The sequence below is a fragment of the Acipenser ruthenus genome, chromosome 21 (genome assembly GCF_902713425.1).
Source record: "Acipenser ruthenus chromosome 21, fAciRut3.2 maternal haplotype, whole genome shotgun sequence".
Taxonomy (NCBI): domain Eukaryota; kingdom Metazoa; phylum Chordata; class Actinopteri; order Acipenseriformes; family Acipenseridae; genus Acipenser; species Acipenser ruthenus.
The window spans coordinates 9,352,489-9,377,888 of NC_081209.1; the positions used below are offsets into that span (position 1 = coordinate 9,352,489).

Below are 25,400 nucleotides of genomic sequence, written 5' to 3' on the forward strand. Positions count from 1 at the left end.
CTCAGAGCAATAAACTGCTCCTCATTGGGGTTTTTTCTTCCTGCTGTTAAATGGTTTTATTCACTTTATTGCGTGTGTTGGCAATCAGTGACATTTGGATACTGTATCTGCCTTAACTTAATCTGAAATGTAAATATGATTCCACTTTCAATTCCCCGAGTTATCCTAACATACTACCTTACATTTAAAACAAGCTGTAATCTCAGCACATAAAAGTGTACAAAAATGTGAACAAGAGGTGAAATTGAACAGCCTTCGGATTTTAAAGTGATTACCATAAAGCAATTACATCTCCCCGAAAATGAAATGAATGTTTCTTGTTGGAGGAGGACAAGTATGCCGCGATAAACTTTAATGCTTTTATCTTTAATTAAATTTGAAAGAAAGAGAAAAATAGAAAAGGATGAACCTTAATATCCAATCACATATAATTTGCTGTCTAATATATATTTTTAGTTTAGTCTGATTGCTTTTATTTTATGACTGCAGTGCTCGATACAAAATATAATGTATTATTATAGAAACACTGGACTTTGTCTTGAAAACCTGTAAATTACCATTATGGGTGTAGAACGATTGCTAATTTGACACTACTAATATTAATGTCAGGTATTTGATAATGCTAGGTGCTCTGATTTTCTAACTATTTATTAATGTTCTAAAATGTAATTTATATATTAATGGATTGCGAATGCTCTTCTGTCCATGTAATACCACACGCTTCACAATTACTTCACCGTCACGTTATGTGTGATTAGTCGACTACCAATTTCTAAGGTAGACTGTCACTCCTTTTTTTTTTATTTGGAATCAGCAATTCTTTTTCCTAAATTTTCTCCCAATTTTGGAATGCCCAATTATTCAACCCGCTCACCACTGCAAACCCCCCACTAACTCGGGAGAGCCGAGGACGAGCACTTGTATCCTCCGGAACGAGTGCCGTTAGCCATCCACTTTTTTTCGCAGTTCAAGCCCGCCGTGAAGCCACTACAGAACTACAGCGTCGGAGGACCACGCAGAACATGTCTTAAATGGGAAATAACACCCTATCAACAAAAAATAATAAACTGACACAAGAGGTCTAGTGACCTCTGTTGGTCCACTTGAGCTGGAATGACCCTAAGGGACTAATATGCATTTTTTTAAATTTACAAATAACCATACACACCTAATAAGTAAGTGAATGTTTTTTGTTATACTGAACTTTTAATGTAACTATCTTCTAGTACTGTGTGAGGCACGATACCTTTATATGAGTGTGATAGAGAGAGAAAGGATCGATGCTGTAAATCTCCCTCCCGATTAGAAAGGGCGCTGTGTAAGGGGGAAGGTATGCTGCCTCCTAGATCTACCACCTCGGTGGTAGGTGGAAATCGGAAGGTGACCATATTAGAAGGGGCGCGTAGCTGCAAGTACTCAGGACTATTCCATTGCAGTCAGCTGCGGGGCAGCCCTCTATTGGAGAAAACACGACGACGCGTTGACTGCAGGGAGGAGTTTGCTGGGTACAAAGGGGAAGCAGCTACGTCAAAACCTCCGCTTGCGCTAAGTAATCGTTGGTAGTGGGCTTATTATTGTTTTGTTTTGAATTTCGTTGTGAACTTTCTGTTGGATTTATTCAACTTTGATTATTGTTGGGAAACGGCAGCCTGGACATTACACTCTTTTGAACTGCACCAGTCATCTTTACCACAATGAGTTAAAAGAAAAATTTATATCACTAAATTCGAATGTCACAGAATAAGAAATATGTTACACGTTTTATTTGCTGTAAGTAAGTCGTTTTCCCGGGTTCTGTTTATAAACCCATTGTAAAATGAAATGAGATGCGAGTCCAGAGTTTCTATAGCAAGACAAAAAAGCACAGGTTTGTGCATTAGGGTTTAACACAGGCCGATAAATGGCTTGTAAAAAGATACTGCTCCTTTAATGACTTACTTACGCAGTGGCAGCCCGCTTGCACACTTAGTGATCTAAAGATGCAGTGACACAAAAAGCTCACAGATAATTAAATATTGATTTTTGTTTTCTAATTCTATATAAAAATTGTCCTGGGTCTCCCAGTGGTAGTTTTCATCCCACTAAAAACGTGTGGATCGCAGTTTAACCCTATTTCATTTCAGGCTGCAATGGAGTGTATAAAATGGAGAGAGGAGAGGGAGCTGTGTGAAAGCAATATGTTCTGGGTATTTACCTTGAACTGTGAATTGGCTCATATTCTTTTCTCCTGCTGATACTTACAGATTGGTGTGTGCCAAGCCACTCTTTTTTTTTTTTTTAAAGGACTTACGTGCTGTGGTTTGACTTGCGAGTTTCTTTTTGCTAGATTTGGGGATCTATTGTGTGCACCATCATTTTACCCAAAAAACACCATCCTGAGGTGAACAAGGGTTTGATCAAACATCAGAGGCTATGATATGTAATATACATGACAAATAGCCTATCCCTGATGTGGCTGTGTGGCAGGATGACAGAGGTTTGAGGCTCAGAGACAGTGGAAGGGGCAAAATAATGATCTTTATTAAACAAAAATAATCAAATAAATAGGCACAAGGGCCCAAACAAAAGGTTTAAACAAAATACAGAAATGTAGGCTGGGCATTCGCCTTCACTACAGTTTCTTTCTTCAAAAACTAAAAAACACAGCACACCAACAAACAAACTCACCCCAAAAAAACTCCTCCCTAACAAAGGGTTTCAGCTGTCTTTTATAGTCTGTGGCTGGAGCCCAATTAACTAATAATTTACAATTAAACACTTAAGGCTCCAGCCACATTCTCACATGTATTTTGCAGGGAGGAATTTAACCCCCTCCCTGCCAATCCAAAACAAACCAAGAATTACAAAAACATAATGAAAACAGTAAAACTAACAATAACAACAAACACATATTTATAGGGGCGAGCTAGCACCCCATCACAGGCTGATACATTTGTTATGGAAGTGTACCATAGCAAAGCTGCATCTCCCTGTTTTAAACTAGTTACAATAATAATAATAATAATAATAATAATAATAATAATAATAATAATAATAATAATATATTTTATTTATAGAGCGCTTTTCTCAGACGCTGTACAAGAACAACAATACAAGCATACAATATACAAAGGTACAGATAAAATATCAGTTCAATAAAACAAATCAAAAGTTAAAATAAATCAGCAAAAGCTATCATAAAAAGGTGTGTCTTTAAGAGAGATTTAAAAATATCCACAGACTCAGAATCTCAAATAGATCTGGGCAGCATGTTCCATAGTCATGGGGCAGCACTACAAAAAGCTCGGGTCTCCCATAGTACGGAGTCTAGTCCTAGGTTGAATAAGACATCCGGCATCCATGGATCTTAAATTGCGTGCTAGAATGTACTTTTGTAATAGGTCCCTCAAATAAACAGGGGCAGCATCATTTAAGGTCTTATAGGTAAGGAGCAGAATTGTCTAGTCAAGCCGATCCCTCACAGGGAGCCAGTGCAGTTTATACAGTACAGGTGTTATGTGCTCACAGGAAGAGGTATGAGTTAAATTCTGCACATACTGAAGCCTATTGAGTACTTTAACAGTAACCCCAGTCAAAAGAGCATTGCAGTAGGCCAATCTTGAGTAGTGGGTGTTCAGTTGGCAGGTACTTCAGTAGCCAAGACTGTTCAACTTTACTGATGTTTAAAAAAATAAAATAACTGCTTTCGCTGCAGATTTCCGTTCCCAACATTCCTGAAGGAATCAGAGTTGATAATCATTGAGGAATGGTCACGTATCCATCCAGAACAATGAACACAATGTACAGATATGTCACATTGAATTAGTGCCATCCTGGACACCCTGTTGACAATCTTTATCTTAAATATAATGCAACAATTGTGCCAGTGTTGTGCTTCCAAGTGGCTCACCTAGTAAAATCCTTAGAGCGCATGTTTTTGAACCACTGCTTTCAGTGTTTAGGTGGTAAAATGAGATTAGCTGGAAAGCAGGAATGGAGGTTGCAGCATACAAACACAGCAACATACAAACTGGAACATTTGTGTAGAAAAAATGTAACCCAAAGTGCAAAACGAGAAGACACTCAACAGACATGCTCAAATTTGTTGGTACCCTTACAGCTAAGAAGCTGTGAAAATAGATGAATTATTGCTTATTCTACAGATATTCTAAAATGGCCTGGACACATTTGTTGGTACCCCTTAGAAAAGATAATAAATAATTGGATTATAGTGATATTTGAAACTAATTAGTTTCTTTAATTAGTATCACACATGTCTCCAATCTTGTAATCAGTCATTCAGCCTATTTAATTGGAGAAAAGTAGTCACTGTGCTGTTTGGTATCATTGTGTGCACCACACTGAACATGGACCAGAGAAAGCAAAGGAGAGAGTTGTCTGAGGAGATCAGAAAGAAAATAATAGACAAGCAGAAGGATAATGCGAATGGTAGAAAAATAACCAAGTATAACTGCCAAAGAGATACAAGCTGAACTCCAAGGTGAAGGTAAGTCAGTTTCTGATCGCACCATCCGTCGCTTTTTGAGCGAAAGTGGGCTCCATGGAAGAAGACCCAGGAGGACTCCACTTTTGACAGAAAAACATAAAAAAGCCAGACTGGAATTTGCTAAAATGCATATTGACAAGCCACAATCCTTCTGGGAGAATGTCCTTTGGACAGATGAGTCAAAACTGGAGCTTTTAGGCAAGTCACATCAGCTCTATGTCCACAGATGAAAAAATGAAGCTTCCAAAGAAAAGAACACCATACCTACAGTGAAACATGGAGGAGGCTCGGTTATGTTTTGGGGCTGCTTTGCTGCGCCTGGCACAGGGTGCCTTGAATCTGTGCCGGGCACAATGAAATCTCAAGACTATCAAGGCATTCTGGAGCGAAACGTACTGCCCAGTGTCAGAAAGCTCTGTCTCAGTCATAGGTCATGGGTCCTCCAACAGGATAATGACCCAAAACACACAGCTAAAAGCACCCAAGAATTGATAAGAACAAAACATTGGACTATTCTGAAGTGGTCTTCCATGAGTCCTGATCTGAATCCTATTGAACATCTATAGAAAGAGCTGAAACTTGCAGTCTGGAGAAGGCACCTATCAAACCTGAGACAGCTGGAGCAGTTTGCTCAGGAAGAGTGGGCAAACTACCTGTTAACAGGTGCAGAAGTCTCATTGAGAGCTACAGAAAATGTTTGATTGCAGTGATTGCCTCTAAAGGTTGTGCAACAAAATATTAGGTTAGCGGTCCCATCATTTTTGTCCATGCCATTTTCATTTGTTTTATTATTTACAATATTATGTTGAATAAAAAATCAAAAGCAAAGTCTGATTTCTATTAAATATGGAATAAACAATGTTGGATGCCAATTACTTTTGTCAGTTTCAAGTTATTTCAGAGAAAATTGTGCATTCCTCGTTTTTTGTGGAGGGGTACCAACAAATTTGAGCACGTCTGTATATATATATATATATATATATATATATATATATATCTTTAAAACAGAATACAGAACCGTTCACTCATTTTCTTGAGTAGTGACACACAGCTTCTGCATATCTTATTAAAATGAAATCACAATTCAAGAGCAGGAAAAACAAGAAGCGTTGCCACATGTTGAGATTGTTGTTTCTGTGGCCTCAGTACACAAGGGGCTGACACAGGCTTTGTCTTGCTTGACTGCATCTTGTTTCCCAGATTCCACTCACAGTACCAATGCAGTGCTCACTGCATTGACAAACTAATTATACCTCTCTGTCTTCCACACTTCGTCATTACTGGGAGAGGTGAAATTGAAATACCTGTACTGGCTAAAATTAAATATATAGAGAACAATATGGCAGAGCCAATATAAAAATGTGCACAGGTCATTTAGTATGCGCATACTATGCATTTACCATAGTTAAGTGACCACTTAAGCATGCTTTACCATAGTCCTGTTCTTCTTCATACATTGTCTACACTTTTATCATAATACTGTGCATTGGAGTAAAGTGTTATTAAGAAGGGTTTTTGCAATACGTTTACTAGAGCTATAACAGCTAATCAATTATTGATTGCCATGGCTTTTAGTTGTTTAGTTGTTGCTTGTTTTTTAATAATCAATGCCTTGATTATTGTCTGTTATTACCTGCCCGATACTTGATTAGGAAATTGGTTGCACATTTTACCTCCTAACCTTACCAAGCAGAACTTCCGCATTTATATTTGCACCATTCACCATCCAGATATTTATTTTGTATATGGTTGCATTTAGTAATAGCATTTACAGCCTTTTTAATTCTACCATTAAATAGCTACGCAACTTATGAGAGCTTCCTAAAGTTAGGGTTGTTGTTGTTGAGTGATCAATACGATGCAACAGATTTGAAGGACATATTTTTAAATACTGCAAAATAAATAATACATGGTTTTTAGGTGGCAGCTCTAAATATTAAAACACATATAATGTTATGTATGAATCCAGTTAGTGAATTACCGTGATGAGGCTGTCATACGTGAATAGCTTTTACTTTAATTTCTTTAAAGAACAGCATTGTTCATGCCAAATCTGTGATTGGAGCTGAGCTTGTGAGACCAGGATACAATACTGATGTACTGTAGTATCGAGGAACTAAAGCAATTACAATCCTACCATGTGCTCTCAAGCTCTGCCAATCTGCATTGTAATGTCATTTTATTTTACATGACCTTAGCTTTGGAATAAGTAGGAATTTACTGTAAATGGAGAATTAGCATAAACTTTGACCTTATGAGAAATACAGAAATACTAAAAGAAACGTAGTAGTCATTTTGACTAGAAGTCTTTTTCAATGAGAATTACAAACAATTGTAAAGGTCAGTGTGTGGGAAACAACACATACACCATCTTGTAGAATGTTTTAGCATTGAATTCCAACAATATTTATTTCCAATATAGTAAAATATATATATTTACATTGATTAACACTGATAATAATATACATTTATTTTTCTTTTGATATGTATTAATTTTGACGCATCACCTTCTGTTATCAATGGTACTCACTTTGGTATGATTCATTTGATTTCTCTACACAAAAATATAAAAAGTTTTAAAAGCCAAATACATGTGAATTGCAGAACATTTAGTAGAATTACTGCCACCTACAACTTTTTGTGAAAAGAAAATTGACTGTCATTTACAAAACTAATGAGAATGAATCGAGACGGTCCACCTCCTGTTTTCACAAAAAAAAAAAATAGTGCAAATTGCTCTCTGGAGAATATAAAATTGAAATATAGAGCAATTGTGTTATTTTATTAAATAGTGTCTGTCTTGAATGCAGAACTCTAACTTACAGAGGTGTGAATTGATTGTAGTTCACACAGTGGCCCTGGTGGGGGCAGTATAGTAACAAGCAGCTCCCACACACTTTGAAGCAGTGCAGCTGAATCTAAAAATGCATGTCTACATTGCAAACAAAGGGAGATGTTAATATCTTCAGCATACATTTCTAAATATCCTTACAGTCTAAAGGTCCAACAACGCTATGATTTACAATATGCAGGCCTAACAGCGTGCATAATAGAGATGGCTTTTAACTTTATTAATACAGCACTCCACCCTCATTATTATAACCCACTCTTTGCCAAGTTTTTAACAAATGGTGCATTTTAACAAATAGGAATTTTAACAAGTGCCTCTTGTGTATTCTCAGATGGTATTACCAAGGCCATTTTTGAGTTTTCATTGCAATATAAATAAAATAAAATAATAGATTTTCTGTCAATGCATATACAGTAAAAACCTGTGTTTATATGGTCACCATCTCTTATCAGTTAATAAAATAAAAAAGATGGGAAAAAGATGGTAAATCTTGACTAAACATGTATGTTACTAACGTACAGAACTAATTATTTCTCTCCTGTGCTTAAAGGACGACTAAACAAGGCTTTAACATTATTATCTTACCTGTTATTAGCACTAGCAATATAACCCCTTCTCTTCTATTAAAAATCTTTTGGTTCTTTTCTTTTTAACACATACATTTAGAGTAAGCCAATAGTTCAAAAGGCAATGCTATAGGTGAAGTTGATGCTCTAGGCACCTTATCGCTTCATGTGATGTATGCAATCATACCATGTGACGTATAGAAAGGGTAACAGGATGCAGGGGTTAATTATCTGCATATCCTGAATTAACAACCAGAATATTCCAAGTATAATAAAAAGAGAATCAGTAACAGTGTAAATAAAGCTAACTGGTACCCCTTTAACATGTAATAGCCTGTAGTAAGGTAACACTTTACATTAAGTTTCTCTAATTACTGTGTATTTACATAGTACTTACTTAGTAAAGACATGTGTACTTACACATAATTACAATGTTATTATGCATAGTTACTATGCACTTAATGTGTAATGTTTTTTTTTGCATGACATAATCTTAACCCTATCCCTAACCCTAAACCTAACTTAACCCTTTTCAATTGTGTACTTACATATATTGTGCAAAAAGATGTACATGTTAAGTACATTGTAACTGTGCATAATAACATTGTGCATCTACTCCACGCAGACCCATGCTCAATAAATATGTTGGTATCCCTGAATAAACTCATCCCCTCAAAAATAAATGCTAAAGATTTGAACTGTCCAGCATGGTCCTTTATAAAAGTGTCCCATAGTAAAAGCATAGTAAGGTGTAATAAAGCATAGCGATAGCATGGTAAAGCAAAGGTAAGCATAGTGAAGCCCAAAGAGGTATGGTATGGCATATTAAAAAAAAAAAAAAAATGGTAAACTGTAATAAAGGCACAGTATAACCATGGGAAAATCATCCTCACAATGACACAGTTGTGTGAGAAGTGCATGAAGTACATATTATTAACTGCATTTTGAAGTGTATCCCAAACTTAACCCTTTTTCTATGTATCCACGATTTAACAACAACCTTGCAATTTGTGGAACTACAATCGAGAAAAGGAATGCAAAAGGTGAGTTGAGAGCTAGAACAGAGTTGTTTGTCAGGTAACACCAGCTAATTAAATGAAAGAATGTAGAGGCACGACCAAATCTCATTCTTCAGTTAAATATGTTGGTATAGCTAGAGACCGTACAGTAGAAAGGACATATACCCTTTGCTTTGCACAGAAATATTGCAACCTGCGTGGCTTTAGACATTTTTTTCTAAATAGATTCCAATAAGTGCAAGTCAAGTGACAGTGACCGACACTTCCGAGGTTGTTTGTATAATTCCTCTTTTTGTGGTTGGAGGTTAACCAACAACCTCACCTTTAAGGTTCAATAGAGATACTCTAATGTACAATTAATATCGAACTTCATTCCTTTGTTAAATGCGCACACTTTATTCACGAAAATGCTTTGCCAGTATTTATTGATTTTTAGTCCACTGTACTTTTGGCCTGGAGCATTTCTTTTAAGTCGTCTTTTGGAACAATCTCATCAGACGTTTCCCAGGAGAGTTAACCGGAGTTGTTTTTTTCTTTCATTTTTATTCTGTAAAGATTCTAGGAAGAAAACAAGGTCACTGGGGTCAGCTGCCCAGCACCAGACTCTGTGAGATAGCTCTTGAAAAGACAGGACTGAGTTGGTGATATCCCAGAATGCTCGGAGTGCCTGCTGCTGATAAGAAATGGGTCATGTAACCTTTGGGGTGCACGTGACAGGAATATAGAGGCTAGGCGCTATTCTTGAGGGTGGCAAAAAGGAAACTACTGCGCTCTAAAGATGAAGTCAGCTTCGGAAGAGAAGCCTGATAAGAGGAGGAAGCTGTTAGCTACTGGAATTTAGAGAAAGAAAGAAAAGAAAGAAAGAAAGAAAGAAAAAACACATGAGAAGGTTAGTCTCTTTGTTGATGCTCAGGATAACAGTTTTACTGCTTTACACCAAACACAAAAGCACAGGATAGGAAGAGCTATTCTGAGCCTCAAAGATAAAGTGGAAGTTACAAAAGAAAAAATCTGCTGCAGAACTTGTTTTTTGTCTAAACTGTGTGACAGTTCTGAATTTAGCAGAGGAAATGTCAATGCAAATGGCTAGAATTATCATACACAATACCCTAGGCCAGTAAAGGTATACTTTATTAACACAGTATTATGACGTTATCATCTAAACTCTATTTACAAATAGAAATATAATGTCACATTTGATCAAATTTACTGTAGGGGGATGAAAATGAACTGCGGGATCATTGGACCCCTTACAACCCCCACACAAAAAAAGTAAAGAATACAAAATAGACACTATATTTTTTTGTAGAAAAAAGACAACCATTTGTATTGTAGTGCACACTGAGCAGCCACTAGCACCCATTTAAGTAAATGTTTGAATAGACATAGTAAATGAGCTAAAATAGTATGCAAAGAAACATAATTTACAGTCTAACACAATATTATCTTCTCAATCATATACTTTTACATGGTGTAAATACTGTTACAAATGGGTGACAGCAGTGTAGCTACATTTTGTCTATTGACCTATACAGTGAAATTAGTGAATTAGTAAAGGGCTCTTATACAGTAATTTACTGTTGAATTAAGCAAACCAATAAAATTCATTCACTTTGGTTTAAGAGGTTTTTATTCCTCTAATGGTGTCCAAAATCAAAATGGAACAACTATTTAACAAAGGGATCTGGTGATGTAATATCTATGAACTACTACCAGCTTCAAGACACCATAAAACTACAGACAGATAAAGAAACTAGCTTTTTAAGACACTATCCATGCCCTACACAAATCATTGGTAATTGCGTCCATTAAATCCTGATTCATTTCCATATGTTGACACGGTGTAAGTGACAGGAGAGGTAACGTTTTGATAGACGTCATTATCTGGAAAGGTCTTTCAAGGCAGGAAAAAGAAGAAAAAATACACAAGCAAAAGGTTCTTTGTTACTTAGTAAACTAAAAAACCCTTTAATGGCATTTTGGAAAATAGTACCTTTAAGAGAAAATTGCATCAATTGAGAGGAGGAAATCGCTGGCTAGCTGTTTTTATGCTAATGCACCGTTCAGTAACTCAATAGCAGCATGTTAGAGCGCATCAGTCTGATAGCTCCCGACTTGGGAATAATTGACCCTAAACAATTATTACAGTGAGTGCTCACATTTTACTAAGGACTTGCCGTAGCGTACCAGATTTCTGGCGAGGATGCTTCACAAATGAAGTCCTTTTTATCCCTTCGGGGAATACACTGCCATTTGTTTTCACTATCTTGACATGTCTCTTAAAGGGACATGCATGCAGCCTGTTTGGGCATTTTGTTTCAATTTTGTGTTCTAAGGCAAGTAAATATTATTTAACTTTTGGGACATATGCGGAGTGCTTATAGTTCAATGGGGTCTATTTTAATGATCTAAACAGTAACAGATCTTAATGACGACGCCCTACAATGTGTAGTCCTGCTATACTATATAGATCCCTTTGCATTTGATAGTAAAACATCAGGATTAACCCAGTCAAAGGACCAACAACATGTGTCCTAAATAGGGGGGTGGCTTTACTGCTCAGCTTCCTCTACATATCATTATTGGAACTAAGTGTTAAGACCTTTTTGAATAATTTAACCATTTTTTCTTGAGATTATTTTAGTTTTCATTGTTCAAATTTACCTTTTTTTTCGATTTCAGATTTAGTGACTATGGTGACAGTTAATGGTTGTGGTCACAACCTGGGAGAAAAGTAGGATTTAATATAGTTAAAGGTTGCAGACATTAAGATTCATGTGGCCACAACCATGATCTTTTTAAAACCATCAGGTTTAATTTAAATGTAATTCATTGATGTCCGTTTGCTACATTCTTGGGTACCCTTCTGTGCACTCTACTGTACTGTTTGCATTCTGTGGAGATGAGGCCTCCACACCACTTGAATCTGTTTGACCCAGAAAAGACATTGAAGGGTGAAATGACCAAGCAAGTGCAACACTAACTGAAAACAGGGCTTGCAAGCTGATATTTCTTTAACCAAGTGCAGTACCATATATCACTTTATAAAATAAAATAAAATACTAATTTAAAAAAAAAAATCTGGTGGTTCTTTGACAAGTGGACATTTGAGACTTACAGCATATAATGAATTGAAGTGCACAGCAGGTAAGATTTATAGGGCAGCAGTGTGGAGTAGTGGTTAGGGCTCTGGACTCTTGACCGCAGGGTCATGGGTTCAATCCCCGGTCGGGGACACTGCTGTTGTACCCTTGAGCAAGGTACTTTACCTAGATTGCTCCAGTAAAAAACCCAACTGTATAAATGGGTAATTGTATGTAAAAATAATGTGTTATCTTGTAACAATTGTAAGTCGCCCTGGATAAGGGCGTCTGCTAAGAAATAAATAATAATTTATGGCATTATTTTGTTAGCTACAATCACTTTACAAAGATTTTAAAAGAGAGACACTTGGTATGGATGGCCTACATAAGAGCTGATGTATCAAACCCTGGTTAATTACACTAACGGGTCAAACCAAAACCAAGCTGGGATCAGAACTTTATTGGACCATTTCACAGCACTGGTCAATCACCCTGGAATACAGGTAAAAACATCCGCCTGTGGTTAGACTGGGATTATCGCTAATGATTGATGAAATACAATACAATTCCCCAGTGCTGTAAAATGCTAAAAAAAAATCTAGAGGGAGCTATATTTCGGTAAGTTAAAAATGGATGAAATCAACCCCTCTGTATTTCTCTTGGATTTCACAGCATTGCAACCTTGCTGAGTTTCATTCTTCCTCTGCTCTCCTGCTTCCCAGCAAAGGAGAACACTCTGCTCAGAGATTCCCCTCGGGACAAAGTCATCTCCAGTTTCCAGCTTGTTCAGGTATGAACCAGACATAGATAGCAGCTCAGACAACAGATTGATAAAAAAAATAAAATAATGAGGACTAAAAGTGAAATAGGGGAATTGTGATTTTGATCAAGTCCCTACACGCTGCGACAACCACACCAACAACTTAAGACAGGATTAAAGAAGAAAATCTCTCCCCTCAGGGGATAAAGTTGGTACACATGCGATAATTGAAAAAGTTGACCCTTTTGGAAATTTCAGTTTGCTCTGTTTTTTTAAATGGTCATGCTGGTAATAAAATTTCACTGAACAATTGCCCATTTTTAAATGTGAAATTCGCCATTAAGTAAGCGGACAGCTGGGAAACAGTCAGTTGGTGAATTATCACAGTATGAACACAGTCTGTTAATAGCTTGCCTTGGTGTGGTGCATGTTGTCCTGGCATACTCTGGGTCCCTCCATTACTGCTGAAGGCTGAATGAATGCCATAGCTTTCCTCAGGGATTAACATGTTGGCAGCCAGGTAATCTAGTCCTGTGTCCAAGATGTAGCCAAAGGCCCTGTACATCGTTGTTAGCACCACAATGGGCACCCTCTCTGTCACATATAGCAGCTCGCCTCTGCCTTAGACCTGTCGGTCCATCAAGAAACACTACAGTCGCCGCTCCCTACAGTATACCAAATGTTAGGCAGCAGAGCAAAAAACTGAATTATTCTCAGCTGTTACACTGCTTAATTTAATATTTCCAATGAGCTACTTTCCCTCAATCCAAGATCTAAGTGCGTATTTGTGCTGTGTCACAAAACATTAGATATTGTCAAGGCAATTCATTTTTCTATGGTAATTTGTAAGTGTGCTTCATGGTAAATGCATTCTGGAGGGGTTTCAGGTGTCTATTGTGAAGGCAGAAAATTGAGAACCACAGAAAACATGCAGCATACTGGGAGAAATGTATTGAGCTACAGATATATTAATACAATATATTTTATAGCTTTGTTTTATTAAAAGGGGATTGTCGGTAGCTATTGAACTGAGATCCACATCAAATCTTTAAGAAAATGGTTATTGCTTGACAAAACTTAGCAGTCACTGTCGAGTATTGTCACCCTGGACAGTGTGTAATGCATGTTGATTTTGATTACATGTTTTAAACCGGGGCTGGAAAAGTTTTGGTTGATAGCCCAGAGTATCTCCAGTCTTGCTGTAAGTTAAAGAGAAGTTGAAAATGAACTCTCAAGAAGAATTCCCCATTCTTGTGTAAAAAGCTTGTACATGATCAAATGCCACCATCAAGCATATTAAATAACAGCAGTTTACCGTGTAAGAGAGTATCTCAATTCCTGATTATTCATACTTTGTATTCACATTTCTCATTGTTTACGGCTTTGACTGGTAAAGTCATCTGTCAATCAACTTTGATAGATGGGGCATCGTGAATCTGCAGCTAGTTCAACCAATGAAAACTGTAAATAAAGCGAGAGGCGGAACCAATGGCTGAACAGGAATTCGCTTTCTTGCAAAAAAAAAAAAAAACATTATAGATAAAACACATTTTTCATTTACTACACTAGGTGGTGGCATTCTGTTATACAGTATATGGTTTTAATCCAATTCAATCCCTAAAAATTAGCTGATGATCGGAAAAGCTGGTTACTTTCAGCATCTCCGCCCACACGCAAACGAGCTGTGCAATGTTAGAGTTGAACTGACAGGAAAGAAGCAGCAGAGGTGAATCCGTTGCACCATCACCAGTCCCTTTACACGTTAATTAAATCAGTCAAGGTTAATTCAAATGGAATAATCACACTTTAAAGTAGTAGACAAGCTTTTTGTATTACTCCAGCAGGATATACTGTACCTTGTGCATTCAGTGTCAGTCAAGTGGTTAACTAGTAACACTACAGTGCATTCAGGTAGCTAACTTACTGGTTCAAGCATATAAAATCATACATGTGCGGTGTGGCACCACTGCACTGTATGCTTTACGTACACACACAGTTCTATTGTGATAACCGCACTAGTTAACCCTGTTCAGAACAAGTAGCGAGTTCTGTTATTAATTCAGTTTGGTCACTCAATGCGCAGCAACTGTGCCTGTGTATTAAAACTGCACTAAAACAACTGCGGTAAGTGCTCTGTGGATTTCATTGTTTATATAAATAATTTTTATATAAATAAATTATATCTATATGTTATTTATTTCTTAGCAGACACCCTTATCCAGAGCGACTTAGAATTGTTACAAGAAAGCACATTATTTTTACATACAATTACCCATTTATACAGTTGGGTTTTTACTGGAGCAATCTAGGTAAAGTACCTTGTTCAAGGGTACAGCAGGAGTGTCCCCCACCTGGGATTGAACCCACAACCATCCGGTCAAGAGTCCAGAGCCCTAACCACTACTCCACACTGCCACCCCTATATATCTGCGCCACACTGCTGCCTATCAGTCACCTATATATAAATTCATAACTAGTAAATACATATACTTTTTTATTATTTAATCGAAGTACAGTTGTATAATATTCGGTTGTAAGTTAAAAAAAAAACTTTGTATTTTTGGTTTTGCAACTTAAATAAAACAATATAGAAAAATTCGCGTCCCCAAACGCCACAGTGCGACCGCAACTCGTTTTTCCACCGATACCGATCATCTCATCTGTGTGTTTGGCACTCCAGGAAAGGTCTCAGTAAATGACAAAGACGCATATACGACTCCTTACATTTTTCATCCAGTCATTTGGAGACCACTCAAGGCGTTCCCTCCAGCTTTCTGGTCGGAAGATCGCCCACATTTTTCGATCTATCGCATCATGGTACTGCAGATCGTCACCACTGTACGTAGCAGTGCAGAAAAAGCAAAATGGCGTCTTCGCTGGTTTTGCAGAAAAGCGCATCGCTTCGCTTGACGATCGATTACTTACTGTACTTTCTTCCAAAAGCATAAACAAAAACACAGCCTCCATGCTGCCGCCACACAAACCTAATGAATGTCGTGTAATGGTGGACAGAGTTCAGGAGTTAGTTTAAACAGGGAATGCCTCACTTCAGTAATGAAAGGTGTGTGTGTACAACAAACTACTGCAGTGAGTGCAGTTTGTTAATACGGTTGTCACGCTAACCACAGTGTGTGTGTACAAGGCTTTAGTGACTTCAACCAAAAAATGGTCATACAGAGCAAAAAGGGACAGCAGTGTAATGAATTCTAACACTCTAAACCCTTAAAACTATAAAGTGTATTGAGAAGGCAGAATATGACTTGCTTGTAAGTCTTTTGTTATATATCCCAGCCAAAAGATACATCTTTTTTATTATCAGCCCCAATACATCAAATCTTATTAGACTCACCTGCATATTATTCTGTGTCTCGTTTATACAAGAAACCTGTGCATCTCACTTGAAAGGTGTTATAATGAGATAAGAGGAACATGGTAATCTTTTTAAATACCCCTCAATCAGTCACTCCGTCTTCAGAATAAAAGCATCTAGTGCTGTATAAATAGCTTCACCATTCAGTGATGTGTGTTTTCATCCTGGAACTTGTTTCATTCTCATGCTCTCAATAACTTATTGTAAATAATGTCATTACCAAGTTTAATCACAATTGGATAGAGATAAACGTAAAACGTGGGACATACAGATGGACAAATGGATGGACAGATACAACCATATACCCACAGCATATAACACTCTTAATATATATATCCACAGCATATAACACTCTTAATAACATGTGCCAGATAATGCTAATACCAATAATGTGATATCTGTATAATGTGAAATAATGTATAATGTGATATCTTGTAACAATTGTAAGTTGCCCTGGATAAGGGTGTCTGCTAAGAAATAAATAATAATAACAAAAACAATTGTATCAGAAACGGGTAAGGCTCAAGGTTGGAATTCAGGCAAAAAGATGTAGATTATTATTATTATTATTATTATTATTACTTCTATATTTAGCAGATGCCTTTATCCAAGGCGACTTACAGAGACTAGGGTGTGTGAACTATGCATCAGCTGCAGTGTCACTTACAATTACGTCTCACCCAAAACACGGAGCACCAGGAGGTTAAGTGACTTGCTCAGGGTCACACAATGAGTCAGTGGTTGAGGTGGGATTTGGTGGGGTTGTGATCCACCATTTCAGCCTTTGTTTCCTCCAGACTGTGCCAGGCTGCCCACAGTTGCACAGCCAAACACAGCTGCATTAGAAGACAGTACATATCAATGGTGCTAATTAATTGGATTAATGGAAGGGCACTGCAAATTGGGTCTGACTTGGATAATTTCAATGGAAACGGAATTGCAATCCCCGAGGTCATCTGAATATGGATGAGGCAAAATTGAGTTAAAACGGAGGAGATTGCTGCATTCATTAGCCCGCCCACCCTCTGAAGTAGTTGCTTAATATGCACGCTATTACTATGCAAATCAGCTGCAATGAAACACTGAGGTTTTTTAATCAGCGGAACTGCAGCAGATGTCTGCTAGAGGGAAAAATGCAAACATGCTTCCGATGAAGCAGCCTTCATGATGGAAATGAAACCAAAAAAAAAAATATGATGAAAAGATCCATTTGTATTATTTTCAAGGCAAAAAAACCACGCATGTATCAGCTGGATCCCTGTTTGAAGATACAGCCGAACTACATCGCGCACAGTGGTGGGCACGGCTGTAAATGAGCCACCTAAAGATCCTCAAAGTGGGACAAGGTCTCCCCCTCTAGACTTCCACAGAGCCAGCAAAGGGGGAGAGATGTGAGGCTGTCAGTAATGTTCACCACCCTTCCATCTTAATTTGCAGTACAACTTATCCAGAGGGGCTAATGGGTGGTATGGATCTATTAATATCAGCTTCATCAGCATCCCACTTACAAGTTCAGATGTATCAGCGTTTTTCATGACTGTCAGATGACCTATTATTATTATTATTATTATTATTATTATTATTATTATTATTATTATTATTATTATTATTATTATTATTATTACTACTCAGTAGCTGGAGAAAATAGCAAGTCATCTCACACTACAAGCAGAATACAGGTCATTTATTTGCTGCCTTTATTAGCATAACAGCCAACAACTGTGACAGCACGCAGAGAACAGCCCTCTCGATACTTGAGAGAAGTGGGGAACTCGATCCGTAGCACACATTTTACATTGTGGCACCCAACACCAGGGTCTGCAAGGGGACCTCCCTCCAGCCCTAGTTTATGTGACCTGTAATCCCACTAGCTAGCTATTATACTTAAAGTGCCCACAATGAAAATGTACACTTTTAATAGCGTATTTCATAACACTCTTTAATCAATTGTCATAAATGTGTTTGATTTTATAAACATCAGTTTGGATTGGCTAATTCATTCCAGTAGAGCACATATACCTTAACAGTATTACTATATCTATATTATTGCTATTGCTATTACTACTGCTGCTACATTATTATTATTATTATTATTATTATTATTATTATTATTATTATTATTATTATTATGATTATTATTATTACAGCTATACATAAGTCAGGTGCTAAGATTATCCATTACTTTGTCTTCTAACAAGTAACCTACGTGCATCAGTAGTATTCTATAGTTCTAACTTTCAGCTCCTCGATTCTCATTAGCCCTATGCACAACCGCTTTTAAACACACTGTTCAGCTTTCACCACCAGCTAGACAGAGAGTAAGATCCGCACTCATGGGGAAAATTAACATCAGCTTTGTTCCTTGTTAAATTTTAAAATAGATTTTGATGAAGAGAGTTCATCCTAATTGCGTTCATACAAGCTGCACTTATCAAATAATATCCAGATAAATAGACCCAGGAAGCCAGCGCTTGCCAATTCCTCAAGAAGTCTGGAACCCGATTCCCTAAAGCCATGTGTTATTTTTCAGTCGATGCAGTTTCCTATTGGAAGCAGGTCTTGTTTAAAATGAATGTTCTAGAAAGCACAGATAAAACACTGATCTCTGCGTCTATTTTAGGCTCACAGATTTATTTAACAGCTGTAATACAGTGTCGTTTTACACAGAAAAAATACATGCTTGTTCTAAAGCTACTAACATGAGCTGCAAACCAGACTGCCTTTTATCCCAAATTGAATTTGCTAATTCAATATTAGTTATTTCTATTTTAGAACTCTGTTTAAATCAGATTTACTCTTTCTTTACAACTCCTTCACAGTTTTACCGTGAGAACAGAGAGATACTTAGTCCAGGGCAGTATACAGTTAGATTCTGTTACATGACTATTTTAAATAATACAGATCCTCGGGAGTATAAATGTTTAGTTTAGCTGCAGGAGTATAAATGTTGAGCACATAGAATGACGCAATGGAAAGCCAGTTTTGATGGTAGAGAAGGTAAACAAAGTCTGATTTCTGGTGATATACATGATAGGGTCATGTATATTACCCACATTTTAGCTTAAAATGTGTCTTGATTTTCAAACATTAAAAATCACATAAAGAAATAAAAAAAAAAACAACAAAAAAGCTCTTTAATTCCTGCGTATGACCTTCATTTGATCGGTCAATACGCTATGTGCGTTTTGCATCACAGAGATTCGCAGTTCTTGCCCAAACTTCACAAGATGCCATCTGTTTAACAATTGTACACAGCTACATCCTACACACAAAGAGGAAGCACAGTGGTTCTTAGTGGGAAAATATAAACACAGGGGCAAACTCATTCACCACTTACTTGTGATGTTAGATTTAATTAAGTTATTATTATTTTTGTTTTTCGGTCAAAAATTGCTATTGCGTGGCATAAAACTTATTAACTAGATTTTATGGCCAAATATATTTAACAAGGGACACATCTGATTCATTTTAGCCAACGCAATTACTGAACAAGTAAAAATATTGTAAACACTTTTGAGCAATACTCCACAGTCAAGTACAGTGATCATAAAATATAAGGCATTAAAAGCAATGCTGAGCAGAGCGGTTTTCTGTTGTCTTTAAAGCTTGAATGATAAGTAACGTCTGGGGAAAATTTGCTGAAAGCCCTGTGACTTGTATAGTGATTTAGATGTGAAAAGATCATATTCAAATCATGTTTAATGGCATTTTGCAACAAGTGTGCATACAGGATCTGTCAGTAACTTTGAGCAGTCAATCATAAAATCTGAACAAATCTAAAGACATCAAAATGTTCATCTGGTATGAAGTACTCATTTAGGATTGCAGGTGTCAATTTGTTGACAATTAAGTTATGATAAAAACGACTTTGCTAGAAGAATAAAATAGCAACCTGTATCTCTTTGACTGAAAGACAAACTGATGCTGTTTGCTGAGACAAGTTAGTCAGGGGAAGCTGTTTGGTCTAATATAGTGGGAAACTTGTGCTCCCCAAGGGAAGATGTGTTCAAATAACTATTCCCACCGGAAATCAAACCAATCTGAAAGGCAAGTCTGCCTAGCAGCAGCATTCTTGGCAATAACAACCAGGAATGATGTTCTTTTAACAGTTGTTTGTGCTAACATGCTAAAGTATGCCGGGACCAAGCGTAATCATAATGGAACAAGTCCATCAGTAGCATAATCCCCTGCCACGACATAACTAGAGCTATCAGTGTAAAAGCTGATGACCATGACATATATAACCATTATATACAGAATAGTATAGAACAAGAATAATGAAGATTCATGACAATTTGATAAGTGATTATCTAGGTATATGCAAAAATGTAATTTGACATGTACTCCCCTATAGCTCAAGAATCTGATACTGTCAGTAACATGCTTAATAATATAAATACCACGTTTTATAACAAATGGATAAGCGGTTCTCTAGAGTTATGGAGAAATCTGTAAAGTACCGACGACCACCTCCATTATATCACCCTTGTAGGTAAATCTAGAAATATGTAAAAACAAACAGGGTGCCTCCATACAGTATGCCTCCCGATTCTGATACTCAAACTACACCATGTAATGTTCAAGATTCATTACAACTGGATAAGCAGTTTGATGTAAAAATGTGGGGCATACAGACAGATGGTCAGAGAGACGACCTCAATACAGTTTTAAAGTACACTCCGATTGTGTTGCACCCAATAAATTGGAAAAATTCTTAGAAAGTTTCATCACAATCGGATAAGCAGCTCTTTAGATATTTATAAAAAATCATACATACAATAATTTGCGCTATCACAATTGGACCATGTGTGTGTTATGATGTAAAACTGCAAAAGAAAAGACAGTTGTACAGACAACCTGATATTTTCTATAACCTCTGAAGGTCTTTAACAAGTGTGACCACGTTGTTTTAACATGTAACCTTTCTTTGGTGATAGTGCATTTGATATACTGAGACCTGAACTCATGTTCACCCCATATTTAAAATGCATGTCACAAACAAATACACTCTTATTCACGGTTTATAAATGATTCAGACGATAAAACAGGAAAAAAAGAACCCAATAATCTGGTTCAGTTGCTAACATATGCTTTCTCCACACAAGTGATTCAACGTCTCTTCATCGCTAGCAGAGCACCGTTGCCGGTGGCCGCAGGCTGTCCGGTATCATCTTGTTTGGATCACAGCTTGCTGCACTAAAACAAGCAAACCAAGTCATTGCTTTGCTTTGACAGTACATTCTCCTGCTGCTTTATGCATCCTCCTCGCCTCTTATTGTCCCACTTTCAACTTGTATTTGTTTGTGTTACTGGTTGTTTTCATAGTGACTGAAGTGGTTACAAACACTGATGACGGTGCAAGGCCAGGGGAGCGATGGTGGGCAAGGTGCTAGATGTGACCCCCACTGCTTAATCTGCCTGCAACCTTACCTAACGCTGCCCAATCAGAATAATGTGGCACTGTGTGGGTAGCTGATTCCACGTGCAATTAACCCCTGACATTTTTAAAAGATTTGGCTCACTTAAATACCGTACGACAAAACAGATGCTGTGACTGTGATTACCTCCACTGGAATGAGATATTATTATTATTATTATTATTATTATTATTATTATTATTATGATCTAGCTGTATTTGTAGTACAAGTATTTTACATAGCAAATTTAGATTCTATAATTCTAAGATTTGATTTTAGGAAATAGTCATGGTTAGAAATACTAGTCCTGGCTTTCACAGAACTCTCAAATAAATAACAAAAATAGCCAGGAGTCAGGAGCAAAAATAGCCAGGAGTCAGGAGCAATCAGACATCTGCTAAATACATTGTTACCTGCTTATAATTGCATGTACAACTCAGGTGAGATTCTGTGGGAAGTGTAATACGGTATGTTTAGATTGAAATCCGGCTCAGGTCACAAAGTATGTTTGTTGGTCTAAACTTTGCCCCATATTTAAAACACCCACACAATTGTCAGTCTCTGCTTGAGAGGGGCACAGGACAGAATGGCAGTAGGTGTTCAGGTGAGGATTGAGTACAGGGTCAGGATTGAGAAGGAAGCGTCTACCAGCACCGTGCCTGACATTGTCCCTCATCTTTCATGTGCTAAATAGTCATACGAGGGGTTTTAATCGATTAATGATTAATTGATTAATCCCTCCTGTGGGCTATGATCGATTAAAAAAAAATGGTTTGATTAATTTTGTCTACCTGAGAGCAGTTTCAATAAACACAAATCTTGGAAAATGGCAGAGGGTACTTTTAAAGACTTTGGCAAAAGAGCAGCTGGAAGGTATCCCCAATATTCCACAATATCTCAGAATGAAGAGAAAATTACTGCAACTTGCAACATTTATTCAAAATATTTCTTTCAAACGGTATGAGAAAATTAACAGCTATATTCTTCCGCTAACTAAAATAAAATTGCACTCAGTAAGTTACCTTTGTTAGTCTCAAACCTGAAAGCTTAAATAGAGTATTCTAGGTTGTAGTGCAACTGGTAATTTCCGGTAACATATATGTTTTTGATATAGTTTTAATCTTTTTCTTTTAGACATGGTATTTGGCTGAAAAAAATGCAAACGACCAGTACAGCGCAAAAGAAAATGTCACATTACGTCACTAAAAGTGATTACTTGCAATTGTCTTTCAATACAATTTCATATCAATAACAAGCAGGTGGATTTAATCGATCGCAGGTCGGATTAATAATCAATAAAGATTAAGACCCCTACTTCACACCAATACCAAAATAAAATGACACTGATAGCTTCACATGACTGCACATGTATTTAAGCTAGCCAGGATTTAAGCAAAGAGGGTTATTAATTGATGTTTATAAAATCCGAAATGGTATAGATAACATTAATCCAAGTTAAGACAAAAACATAAGATAAGCAATAGTAAGTTTAGAACAGGTAAGAAGCACTTTTATTTACACAGAAAGTTATAAATTGCATGAAACAGCCTACCAGGTGAAGTAGTAGCATTTAAAACACACATGTATTAAGGGGTACTAAACATTATGATTATGGTGCGGCATCATTGTAATTAGTGTGCACGTTCATGATTTCCGTATTTCCTATTGCAATTGTATTCATTATCGTGCAAAACAATGGGCATATTATGGTGCACACTGATTTTATTGTGCCACACTATGGTAATCAGAATGAATATGTGATTTGTATGGGAATGCATGATAATGTATTTAAATGAGGCACTCTGAATAATGAGATGAGCTTCATTCACACCATATTTACTAAATGGTGATAATCGTAATGTGCACCTTGAAGTGAGCGATAATTATGGCATCATAGAAGCATTATTAAAGTTTTCATATAGAGCAGTGAAAATGACCTGTAAATAACAGGTTATATTAAGCATGAATAAACTTGAATGAATGTTATAATTTCTTAGATTTTATTTTACAGTTCATTACATTGGTACAAATAATGGAGTGCTTAAATAAAACACTGGACCAAACAAGGTATTATAATTTAAAACAACCTCCTCTACTAGAATTTCTAACTCCTCTGTGTGCAGTTTTTAGTTTGCGTTGCCTCTGCCTGTCCCCTGCGGAGGGCTGAGTCTGTTGATCGCTCCTTTTCAGTCAATGTAAGCCACCTGCACCTTTCACAATAAGCCACTGACCAAAAGATACACCTGGACTGATGGGGCTTTTTATATCACGGTGGTCATGGGTAAGTCTTGGACATTATCATGCACATTAAATGATCGCTCACAATACATGTAGTGTGCATGCTATGGTATGTAAATTAGCCAAATAGTGTCCACGTAAATTAATGCGTTCTCTGTTCGAAAATGGGATACATTTAGACTTATGGTGCACGTTAGGCTCACTACTTAATGTGCATGTTGCAGCTAGATTTAGTGCCCTTTTGTAAATTAGAATATGACAAAAATAACAATAATAAAAAAATTGATTCTGTGCTACTAAAGTAGATCCGGTTAGTAAGGGCAATGGTGTGCTATGAATGACCTCTTCTCGTTCCCAAACTTTCCTTACATTCACAGCAGGAATTACAGCCCTATTTTGTACAGTTGGGTGCACAATATTCCTTATGCTATTAGTTAAAGCTGCATTTAGTTGGGATTGAATCCTACAGCTTTGATGCATGTGATATCATCAGGATTTAAACGTGGCATCCTTGCTCAGCTCACAGCTAACCATGTTCATTCCATGCTGCCAATCTGCATCGCCCCCCCACCGTCAATTTCTATAACAGGATTACATGTTGATACCAGTCATTCATGACAAGCGGTGGGTTCAACCAAAATAATGCTGGCTGTCATCAAACTGCAAGCTGTGACGTAAACTGACACTGTTTATTGGTGGTGACAACTGTCAGTAAGAAAATGACACATCTTGGTTCATCAAACATAAACTTGCTTTGATTCATATGAACACAGAAGGCCCAGCAAGTTATATTTCTATTGATTTCCATAGCAATTCTGGAATAGTTCTTAAAACGAGTCAGATAGTCAGTATATAACAAAAATACTTTTATACACACCAGTGCAATGTTCTGAGTAATACAATATTTATGTTTAGGTTATAAAATTAGAAACAACATGATCCAGAATATTAGTTATATACAATATTGCTGTAGCTTTATACTGTAAACCCATAAATAATAGCTTAGTTTACAGCAGGGGTTCTCAACCTTTTTGCTTCTGAGACCACCCCCCCACCAGCATAAAAATTCCACAGCCCACCATATATATATAACTCTCTCTATATAAGACTCCTATTGTGTTTTACCCATTTTTCTACTCTGATGCATTATGAGCATCAACAATTTACTCAACATCTCCACTAGTGTTTTCTACTATTATAACAACCTTGACTTGCATAAAGAAGGAAAAACATTGAGTGAAATAGCTCGCATCACTCGATTTTCAAGATGTGGTATCCGAAGCATAATCAACAAGTACAGAGAAACATCATCTGTAATTGACAAGCCCAGGACTGGAAGACCCAAAAAGCTGTCTAAAAAGGATGCACAATACTTGAAGATAATATCCTTAAGGAATAAGGATATTAATTCACAACAAAACTGGCAGAAGGCAAAGGTGTCGTTGTCCATCCATCAACAGTCCAAAGCACCTTTGACCATTGTTCCAGAGTCCAATTTCTGTGTTCTTTTGCATTTTAGCCTTTAGTCTTGTTCCCCTTTCTTAACAGAGGTATTCCTGATTTCAAGAGTGACCTTCATACTGTTGATTTGATGGACAAATCAACAGTAT

At 37.0% G+C, this 25,400-nt stretch overlaps 1 long non-coding RNA gene across 1 annotated transcript in view; it reads left to right on the plus strand.

Annotated features, from left to right (window-relative positions):
- Positions 1 to 9,660: 9,660 nt before the first annotated feature.
- LOC131699070 (uncharacterized) overlaps positions 9,661 to 25,400 on the plus strand; it is a 29,493-nt gene continuing 13,753 nt past the window's right edge. The window contains exons 1-2 of the long non-coding RNA XR_009308009.1: positions 9,661 to 9,811; positions 12,678 to 12,795. This is a non-coding gene — a long non-coding RNA (uncharacterized LOC131699070). The remainder of the gene's footprint in view (positions 9,812 to 12,677; positions 12,796 to 25,400) is intronic.